At 33.5% G+C, this 11793-nt stretch overlaps 1 pseudogene; it reads left to right on the top strand.

Annotated features, from left to right (window-relative positions):
* Window positions 1–5490: 5490 nt before the first annotated feature.
* On the top strand, window positions 5491–10340 carry LOC136040013 (cytochrome c oxidase subunit 1-like; annotated as a pseudogene).
* The last annotated feature ends 1453 nt before the right edge of the window (window positions 10341–11793 follow it).

The raw sequence follows: 11793 nt of genomic DNA on the forward strand, positions 1-11793 counted from the left end.
CGGTTTCTTAAAATGGTAATCATCCCTCTAGAAGAAGAAGTATAATTTTTATAAAATATGATTAGCAGATATGAAGTAATTCCTAATCTGTCTAAGCCGAGCATTAGTCTTAATCCATCTGAAGATATAATTAACAGAACCATAGATGATATGAACCCTAGTATTATATATATGAAACGATTTTAAAAAATTTCTTCGCCTATGTAGTAAGAAGAATAAATTAACACTTGAGAGGAGATTAACAACACTAAGGAAATAAATGATAACCCTAACCCGTCTAATCACACTTGATAGTCCAAATACAGGAAGGATATCTTTGATAAATAAATTTCGTCTGATAGGAACAATAGAAATGAGCAAAATATGCTAGTTACTCTGGTAATTAATAAAATATAACCTGAAATATATAGCAATACTGTTAGAGATGATTCTCCTTCAGTTCCACAAACTAACATTCTTTTTAAACTATAACAGTAAACGATAATAAGCGCTAGTAAAGGGATGAAGTGTACTCTCCCAAACTAGATATTCTTTTAGGCTATATTCTAATCAGCTAAAGATATGTAGTCTCTCTCCAAGGCTAGTTCTGGAGTAAAGATAGACACAATAACAGGATGAGAAAAAACATAAGATTCCGGACAGAACAACTACTATCTAATCTAAGCTAAATACACCAATAAAGAAGTATATTTCGGAAAAAAAGTTAAGTGATGGTGGAAGTCCTATGTTGAAAAAACTGAGGCCTAACCATCAGAAGCATAAATATGGGAAAAGAGAAATTGTTCTACGGGTTAGCAAGAATCTGCGACTTCAGATGCGGACATAGAACAGGTAACTTAAATAGAATAGTCCAGAAGAACAGATACCATGCGAAACTATTATTAAAATTGATCTTGTATTAGTGTAAGAACATGATATAAGAATGCCTAAAATGACAAATGATATGTGAGCTACTGAAGAGTAAGCAATTAAGGACTTAACATCAGATTGCCGTAGGCAGATAAAGCAACTGAAGGTCTCGCCTACTATGCAAATCCCCATTAGCATAGTTTCTCTGTAAATATTTAATCCTTGAACCAAGCAGAGACCGTAACCCCCTAACTTTAAAAGAATAGTGGCTAGCACTATGGACCCAGTAACTGGAGCTTCAACGTGAGCCTTAGGTAGTCAAATGTGTGCGAAATAGACTGGAAGCTTCACTAGAAATGAAAGGATAGCTAGTAAAAAGATTATCATGTCTCTAAAATTTCCCCAGAATTGCAGGAAAGATGATGAGTAAACACTTATGTGAGTAATGATGATGAACAATAAAGGTAGAGAAGATAACAAAGTATAAAATAAGAAATAATAAGAAGCGGGTAGACGTTCTGGTTGGTAACTCCACCCGAGGATTAAGATAATTGTGGGGATTAACGAGCACTCAAAAAACACGTAAAATAAAATGAATGACTGTGTAGTAAATGTGAGTCATAAAAGGACAAACAAGCTTGCGAGAATGATTCTATATCTTGCTGGCCAGCTCGGCTTCAGTCTGATAACTATTACGTACTAAAGATACTAGAACAGATAGTCCTAAAGCTCCTTCGTAAACTGTAATTCTAAGAAAGATGAAAGCATTAATTATTCTTATATAGTTTGAGTATATCAATAATCCAAATAATAGAAGAAGGAGAAATTCTAATCTCAGTAGAGTTACTAAGAAGTGCTTATTTCTTGAAGAAAAGATTAATAATCCTAAGAAAAGTGATAAATAAATTATTATGATTGACTGAGTAATTAAAAATAATGTCGGTCTTGTAAACCGAATTTAGAGTAATCTCTCGGTCTTCAAAAGAGATATTAACATCTTTAACTTCCAAAGTTAATATTTTTATTAAACTACCTTTTGATATAATAAGAATTGTTGGTATTATTTATATATTAATACTACTAATAAATCACCCTCTTGTCTTTACACTTTCACTTTTCATTCAAACTTTACTGATCTGTGTTATGCTTAAAAGTGTCTCCCTGTGGATCTCATTAATTCTTTTTTGATCTTCTTAGGAGGGATTCTAGTAATATTCATTTATGTTTCTTCGCTGAGAGCTAATGAGAAGTTTGCTGTTGAGTTGACTTCATTTATATGGGTCCTCCCCAAAATTATTCTCTCTTTCATTGTTTTGAATAAGAGTGGTGTATCCATCAGACCATCTTCAGGATACCTCTACCCCTCTGATTTCATGGTCATCAACTTTAATGTTAATAGACTTACCGTGTTAGCCTATTCAGTTTTGGTGGTATACTTATTCTTAGCCCTTCTACTAGTTATTGATTTCTTGAACAGCAATAAGAAGCCTCTCCGATCGATGGTTTAACGACCCCGCTATTTTATAAAATAGAATGTTATCTCTTCGTAAGACGCAACCCACCCTTAAAATTATTAATTCTGCCCTGGTGGACCTACCAGTGCCAGCCAACATTTCTATTTGATGAAACTTTGGATCCCTCTTAGGTCTATGTCTGGTTATCCAAATTGTTACCGGACTTTTTTTAGTGATACATTATACAGCAAGAGTAGACTTGGCTTTCTCTAGAGTGGCCCATATTTGCCAAGATGTTAAATATGGCTGACTACTCCACACTATTCATGCCAATGGAGCTTCTTTTTTCTTTATTTGCATTTATTTTCACATTGATCGGGGAATGTATTATTTTTCTTTTCACTACTTTGAGACATGAATGACTGGAATTGCGCTATTGTTCCTTGTAATAGCCGCTGCTTTTTTTAGGTTATGTTCTCCCGTTGGGTCAGATGTCCTTTTGAGGGGCAACTGTAATTACGAATTTGGTGTCCGCTGTTCCTTATATTGGTGGTGATGTAGCCCAGTGATTATGAGGAGGATTTACTACAGATAATCCCACTTTAACACGATTTTTCACTTTTCATTTTTTGATCCCCTTTCTGGTCGCTGGCCTAACAATAATTCGCCTTTTGTTCCTTCATCAAAGAGGTTCTAATAACCCCCACGGGATTAATGCCAATTTAGACAAATTACCATTTCACCCTTATTTTACTATTAAGGATACTGTGGGATTTATAGTGCTTATTTTTTTGTAGCTCTTTCCTTGACTAGACCTTATCTTCTAGGGGATCCGGACAATTTCATCCCTGCTTACCCATTAGTCACTCCAGCTCATATTCAACCGGAAAGATACTTCCTATTTGCATATGCTATTTTACTGTCTATTCCTAATAAGCTGGGGGGGGGGCAATTGCTCTTGCTTCTTCTATTCTTATTCTTGTATCCCTTCCCTTTACGTTTAAGCCCAAGTTCCGAGGTCTTGAGTTCTATTCTGTCGCTCAACCTCTATTTTGGTCCTGAGTGTCAGTGTTCTTACTTCTTACATGAATTGGTGCACAACCTATGGAAGATCCCTATATTTTCCAAAGACAGGTTCTCACGTGTTCTTACTTCTCATATTTTGTAATTCCTCCTATTATCATTAATATAAATGACAAGATTGTCTAGTCAGACCCCTTGGCCGATTAAAACATCTGTTTTGAAAGCAGAATAAGGTTGATTATGCAACCAGGGGTCTTCAGTTTTAGCCCAACTGAGAGAGGCTTCAATAAAGGCAGAGGAATATTAGAGATACCGGTAAGAGACTTTTCCAACATAGATATATTACGTTGTCATAGCGGTAACGAGGATAAGACCCACGTCTTCAAAGATATATATACACCACTACGCAAAATAATAGAAAGCTTATTTCCCCAAATACCACACTGAACAGTAGAGATATAAAAAGAATACTGGCATACTTGGATAATGTGATTAAAGCAAAACCGACACCTATATATTCTGTATTAAAACCCGACACTAGCTCAGATTCTCCCTCAGCTAAGTTGAAAGGTGTACGATTAGTCTTTGCTAGGACAGAATAAACCAACATAGCCCGAGAGGGAGACATAAGTAAAGGGGTCAACCTAAATAGTGAGATTTAACGAGGTAACTTTCTAGGTCGAGCTTTTTAAGTAACATTAGAGGAGAGAGAATTATAATGATTAAAGATACTTCATAAGAAATGGTCTGTGCCCCCGCACGAGTTCTTCCTAGCAGAGAATACTTAGAGTTAGACGACCAACTTGCCACCATGATTCTGTATACTCTCACTCTCATTGCACAAATAACCAGGAGGAATGACAAATTGAATTTAGCGCCGTAGGATAAAAATGGGACTAGAGTTCATAAAAAGAAGGAAAGAAACAGGCTAAACACAATAGCAACGAGGTATGGTATAAAGTTAGATATCAGAGGAAGTGACAATTATTTGCAAAATAGTTTGATCCCATCAGAGAAGGGCTGAAGAATACCTAGGAACCCGACTTTATTTGGGCCCTTGCGTAATTGAATGTACCCTAAGATCTTTTGTTCTAATAGTATTAAAAAAGCAACTTAGATTAAAACCATAAGTACCTGTAGAAAAATAAAATAGATCATTTTAGCTAGTGCTATCAACTAAGGACTCCTTATAAATAGATTCTAAATTTAACGCATTTATCTGCCAAGTTGACATAAAATCTCAAGAGGTCCTTTCGTACTATCATGAGTGAGTTTGCCTTGGGGGTAGAAACTAACCTGGCTTACGTCGGTCTGAACTCAGATTACGTAGGGGTTTAATAGTCGAACAGACTACCTTATTGGGCTGCTGCACCGAGTAGGGTCCCTGAACCAACATCGAGGCCGCAAATTCTTTTGTCGATTTGAACTCTCCAAAGGAATTACGCTGTTATCCCTAAGGTAACTTGGTCTTTATTCATCTAAGGATCACTAGTCATTTATTGATGTATTTGTATTGTGAGTGATTATTCTATTCTCACCGTCGCCCCAACCAAACATTCTTTTATTATATCTAATTACTTGCCGTAAGACAAAAGAATTAAATGTAAAGATCTATAGGGTCTTATCGCCCTCCAAGAGAATTTAAGCTTTTTCACTTAAATATTAACTTCAATTTAACCGAAGAGACAGATTATCTCTCGTCAAACCATTCATTCCAGCCTCAAATCAAAAGGCTAATGATTATGCTACCTTCGCATGGTCAGTATACCACGGCCCTTTAATTGATCAGTGGGCAGGCCCAACATCCTAAAATTAGGAGGCGATGTCTTTGTTAAACAGGCGGAGATAAGTTTTGCCGAATTCTTTTTGGATTTTATAATACAGATTATGTTAAATATATTTCTAATTCTACTGATTCTATCATTATGACTGCTAAATTTGTTTGGTTAACACCGGGTGGTTTAGATTAATTATTTTGAAATTGTCATTTTAGTGACCCTAGTTATTACACTGGGGCAACTTTTAAGCCTAATTATGTCCTTCTTGATATCATAATATAATTTTTTCTAGAGCTCGTCCCCTAGAAAATCTTCCTTACGGAGTATCCTAAAGGAGTATTCTACCAACCAGATATAAAGGTACCAAATATTTTTTTTTTACAACGATGTCATTCTTAAAGAGAATTATGAAACAGTCATCTTTAATTGATATAGATCACCTTATTTCAGGATTCGGCAATAAAACCATAAATTTGATAAACCCTGATACAAAAGGTACAAATAATAACTTTTTTATAATTAACAAGTCTTCATTTTCAGTACTTAGATCTCGAGTAGGTTCAATTCTTTTACTTGTATAATATTGTTTCAAATAAATTTATGAGTAAAGATTTAGAGAGCACTCTAAAAAGTATCTTTTTAGTATAAGTAAAATGTTTATTCAAACTCCCTCCCTCTTTCAAGACACACCTTCCGGTGTACCTACTTTGTTCAGACTTATCTCTTCAGACAAGAGAGCGACGGGCGATGTGTGCATTTCTCAGAGCCTCCTTCAGGTAGTTAGGCCTTACTTCTAAATCCACTTTTTCCTCCATGATAAAATGAAGGTTCCGTGTAAGTTCTTATTGTAACCCACCCTCCCCTGAACATGAGCTACACCTTGATCTGATTTATTAGCCTAAGCAATTAAGAGGAATTATTTGTTTAATCTCCTAAACCACGGTATATAAGCTGTTTAGCGAGAACGGGTTTATTGTTTCGTGGATTGTCGTTTACGGGGCAGGTTCCTCTAGTAAGTTTAGAAACCGCCAAATTCTTTAGGTTTCAATGATACAACCCAGGTTAATGAAGGATGGACTAATAGGGTATCTAATCCTAGTTGTCTTTCCACCTAGAGGACGCTTTAATCAAACAAAATATAGAATAAATGCAGATTTCATCGTTATTGATGTGAAATATTATTGTGTCAAGGCTATGCTATTTACCTAAAATATTTGCTCTAGGATTTTGTATGACCGCGGATGCTGGTACAAAATGGTCCTCCTATGTTTTCATTCGCTATGCCTAATAAATAGATAATAATATTAATCACTGCACCTCTGATCTTGAATGATTTCTTGCATATGATTCGTAGAAAGAATAAAATAGCCTAGCTAGAATCAAACTTTTATTGATGGGTAGAGAATCTCAAAAGATCAAGTGAAGGTAAATAATGTTGCAAAGTCGGGAGAAAAAGACGACGGGATAGAAAATGTAATTGAATTTGCTTACTAAATAAAATACCCGTAAGAGTAATGTTTGTAATCAAGATGAGACTGAATTAGGTTTGCAAGGTTTATAAAAGCAGCTGACCCTGCAAACGGCCAAAACTCATTCTTTAGCCACCGTAAAAGTTGAAACATCTGCTCGATTTTCTTGTTTGAATGACAAAAATTAGGTAAACTACATATAAATAACGTGTGAACAAACGTCACCTAAATGAGAATATAATAGTTTAGAAAGTGTTACTGAATTAAAATTGACTATTTATATAATATACAATACCGCGTTTGATAGAAGTTATCAAATGACCCACGTTTGTTAAGATGACCGCCACTGGCTTGATTAGAGAAGTTGTCAGTTTGTTAAATGTTTCCGAGTTTCAGTAAGAATTAGAATCTATTTAACCACTTGCAGTTACACGTCTGTGTTTATTACAATGGTAATTAAATATAAAAATGTTAAGTAGGGAATTAACCCAACCCTACTAGGCCTAAATTACCATGTTAATGATATGTGACTCCTAATTAAAACAAAGATGTAATTGAAAATCTGCCAAAAAAGAAACAGCTAGTGGAATTTGGTGAAAACGTAAATAGGCAAACGCCCCCTATTATGCTGACCTATATGATATATGTAGGGTTAATTACGTAGACCACCTCTAAGGTGAGCCCCCCCCCGTCAGACATGTAGGTTTAGGAGGGGCCTCACTTCTAAGGTGGTCTACGTACGTTCATTCATATATTTAATGTTCATATATATAACGTTCTGTATAGTACATTCACCGCTCTTTTATTAGAATAATAAAAGAGCGGTGAATGTTTAAATAATGTTTAAATAATAAATCGTTTAAATAATATTAAATTTTTTTAAACCCTCTTAAGAGGGTTTCTGAAATAACCTAGATATATTGATTTATATTTATCCTGGAAGATTTGGTGTTCCAGGATAAATAAATCATTATCTCATTTAATACAACCCTCTTAAGAGGGTTAAAATTTAATATAGTCATAAACTTATTTGTAGTATTCTTTGTCCTAACACTTTGTGCTAGGACAAAGAATACTACGGATAAGTTTCTATCTTATTAAATGTACCTGTAATAAAGTATTATTTTTCTATTTAATAAGATTATAATGACGTTCTGTATAGATGAATCCATTTCAAATTCAGGATTCAAAAATCGCTAAAAATCAGCTTAAAAGTTACGTTTAGGAAATTTTGTGACTCTGTTTACGTGATTAATGTGGGGGGCCTTGATAGAGTTTGAAAAACCCCTCTTTCAAGACCTTGCCTTTAACACTTTAAAACTCAACCTTAATTTTTCTCCAAAATTATGAAGGGAATATTTTTTTTACATTAGGAGACCTAAATATCCCCGAGAGGGCTCGGGTACCCCTATTTTGATCCGATCAGATAATTGAAGAATAGATGATTTTTATAAAAGGGTATGAAATAGGATATCCATATTTGTTTTGTACGGGTATGAAAATGTCAATCAATTGCGGCAGAAAATTGGTCTTTAGTACAGGTAAATTGTTGTCTACTATTAGATTGAAATAAGGTTGTTAAATTGAGATTGGCCTGAGAGAAGAACTCCCTCCCTCGTTACGCTTCAGCCTGAAGCGTAGCCTGGGGGGGGGTCGTTCTCTCATAGTATATTAAAGGGTAAGCTAAACTAAGCTACTGAGCTCATACCCCAATGATAGAGTAATCTCTCTTTAAATGATTAAGTGATTATGCCTGTTTTTTTTTCTTACATCCTTATGGTGTCTTCTCACTCCTGGTTAAGTTTGTGGTTTAGAATGGAAATAAATTCTTTAAGCTTTATTCCCATCATAATTGAAGAAAGAAAGGAAAGTAGATTAAAATATTTTTTTATTCAGTCAGTAGCATCAGTCGTATTTTTAGCTAGTATTTTGAATCAATCATTCTCATTCTTAATTCCTTTTGCCCTACTGATTAAGATTGGTGCAGCCCGGTTTCATATGTGAATAGTAAATATTTCTAAATCTATATCATGAAAGGTTTTATCCCTTTTAATAACCTTCCAGAAAATTGGACCCCTTCTCGGATTAGCTATAATACAGTTTACAAATTCTTTTTTTTTCTCATCAGAGCATTGATTGGTGTATTATGAGGAATTAATCAATCCAATCTTCGGCTGATTATGGCGTTTTCCTCTATTTGTCACCTATCTTTATTAATAATCAATATAAATAGATTTTTCTTGATATTAATTTATTATATGGCTTATTTAGTTATCCTTTATTTTGTAGTAGTTTTACTGCAACGAAAGGGAACGTACTCTCTCGCCCAAATGAATAATAATGCCGGATTGATTTATAAAGCTTCGATTTCCTTTAATCTTCTTTCTTTAGCCGGGCTACCCCCCTTCTTGGGAATTTTTATTAAGTGAAAATCTCTAGAAATAAATATTTTACCCCCTCGCTTCGTATTAACCCTCGTTGCATCCTCCTGTCTTCCAGTCTACTTTTATTTTAAGATTGCAATAAGCTCCCTGTTGTTTCCCTCAGAAATAAAGTCTAAGCGAATAGAGACTCTAGCTGTTCTTTCGATAGTGTTCAACATAGTTCTTCCTTTATTCTTTTTCTAAAGCTTTAAGTTAATTAAACTGTCAGCCTTCAAAGCTGGAAATAAGAGGTTCTTAAGCTTTAACAACTTACTACTGCAGATGAGGGTATTATCTACATAATTACAGTATCAACGTAATCTTTTTTATCAGGCACCTCATCTTTTCTTGTTATATATGAAATCTAAATTTCTCTTTAAGAATCAAAATCTTGCGTGCACTGAACACTTATATATAAAGTTACCGTCATCTATAGTGAAGTAATTTTAATTGTTTGGGCCCGGGTTAGAAACAACTCAAGATTTACAATCTTACATTTTTTTTTTAAACTACTGAGCCGCGATTAATCTAATAAAGGGAATAATTCTTAACTAAATTTACAATTTAGCACCTATAATCGGCCACTCTACTTATTCAACGTTGATTTTATTCTACAGATCACAAGGATATTGGAACTTTATACTTTATTTTTGGAGCTTGAGCAGGCATAGTGGGGACTTCTTTAAGAATGCTTATCCGAGCAGAGCTGGGTCAACCAGGTTTTCTAATTGGTGATGAACAAGTTTATAATGCTATTGTAACAGCTCATGCATTTATCATAATTTTTTTCATGGTTATACCAATCTTGATTGCGGGATTTGGTAATTGACTAGTACCCATTATGCTAGGAGCCCCAGATATAGCATTCCCTCGACTAACAATTGAAGATTTTGAATACTTCCACCGTCCTTGACTCTTCTCTTAGCCAGAGCTATGGTTGAAAGAGGTGAAGGAACTGGATGGACAGTATACCCTCCTCTCTCCTCGGCCATTGCCCCTGCTGGTCCTTCTGTGGATTTAGCTATTTTTTGCTTCATTTAGCTGGTGTTTCTTCCATTTTAGGAGCTGTGAAATTCATTACAACTATCATTAATATGCGACCTCAATCAATATCCATTGACAATATATTTTCAAAAAATAAAAGACAAAAGACGACAAAAACAAATATACCCTATAAAAACGAATATATGCTTTTGTCATAGCCCAAAGACAACATTCAGAAATTTACATAAATAAATTTTCCGTCATAAGACTATTAGAGAATGTTTTGACAAATTGCATCCTTTAGCGTAGTGGCTAGCCAAAGGCTAGATTCTTAAGTAGAAAAATAAAATTGTTACAAATAATCATTTATCAACCAAAAAAGATAAATAAAGGTATTTGAGAAATCAAAGATTACTTGAAAGTCAAAGATTTTCAATTTCTTTATCTGAATAACATTTAGCGATATTTGAATTCAGAAAGATAAACGAATAATTTTTGAATAATAAATTTATATGAATAATTTATTTCTACTAGATAATTTACACAATATGTGCTATGTAATATACAGTGAATTTTATATAAATATAATCTATATATATAATAATATATAATTTCAACTAACAACATCTTTAAAAATTAGAATCTTAAGTAAATAGACTAGTCCTACACTAATAAAAGTATTATAAAATTTGTCCAAGAGTCAAGGCCAAAGTCTTGATTCTTGATAAACAAATACAATCTTGATTTTATCTATTTCTTTTATCAATATAATAAAACTGTGACAATCAATTACGAGCTGAACTAACTTCGAAGAAACATCTTTTTCCTTAAAATATGTTTTTTAGAAGAAAACAGGAGCTACATTAAATATCTAATGAGCAAAAATAAAGTCAAATTGTCATTTTTAGCGTAAATTGAAAATAAATGACTTGCATTGAATAAAAGACGTCCAAAACTAACATAAATTTAATAATTAATCAACTTTAACATAAAAGGAACAGAAATTACTACACACAAAATTAGGGCTAATGTGAGTCTTAAGAAGTCAAGGTCTTAAAAAGTAACTTAGCCGTTAGCACTTTTGTCACAAGTGGGCCACATTGTTGAAGTGGTGACATTAAAATAAGTTGGACTCATGCTCAAAAATGCTAACAGTTGTAAGTTATGTCAGCCACAAAAATTTGGTCTTTTAAGTAATTATTGTCAAAACAGGCCACACTTTTTAACTTATTACTGTTGCAAGTCATCAGAGCAAAAACAAAATTTGCAGTCATATTCAAAAGTGATATCAGTCATGGGTACAAGTCAATATTGCATGACTCTGAGGAATAAACACTTAATCTGAATTTTATTTGATATTTCTACAATCTAATTTCGTCTTAATTCAAGCTTAATAGTAATTCAAACTGAAAGAGAACATAAATCCTAATCATTATATAAGAGGAAATTACAACTAACAGACACTTAATAAATAATCAACTTGACCTTACAATGAAGAGAAATTATTACACACAAGAAAAGGGCTAATATAATTCTTAAAAAGCCACACTCTCAAAAGGTATTGCCTCAGTTACTCCTAAGTGTTGTTTCTGGTACTTGCAGCTGTAGTCAAAAGTAGTTGTAACCACAAGAAAATATAACAACATTTATTCCAAGTTCAGGTGCAACTATATATATATATATATATATATATATATATATATATATATATATATATATATATATATATATATATATATATATATATATATATATATATATATATATATAAAAATAAGTTGTTTGTCTGTCTATCGACTGACGTCATGTTTGT

The sequence above is a fragment of the Artemia franciscana genome, chromosome 20 (assembly GCF_032884065.1).
Source record: "Artemia franciscana chromosome 20, ASM3288406v1, whole genome shotgun sequence".
NCBI lineage: Eukaryota > Metazoa > Arthropoda > Branchiopoda > Anostraca > Artemiidae > Artemia > Artemia franciscana.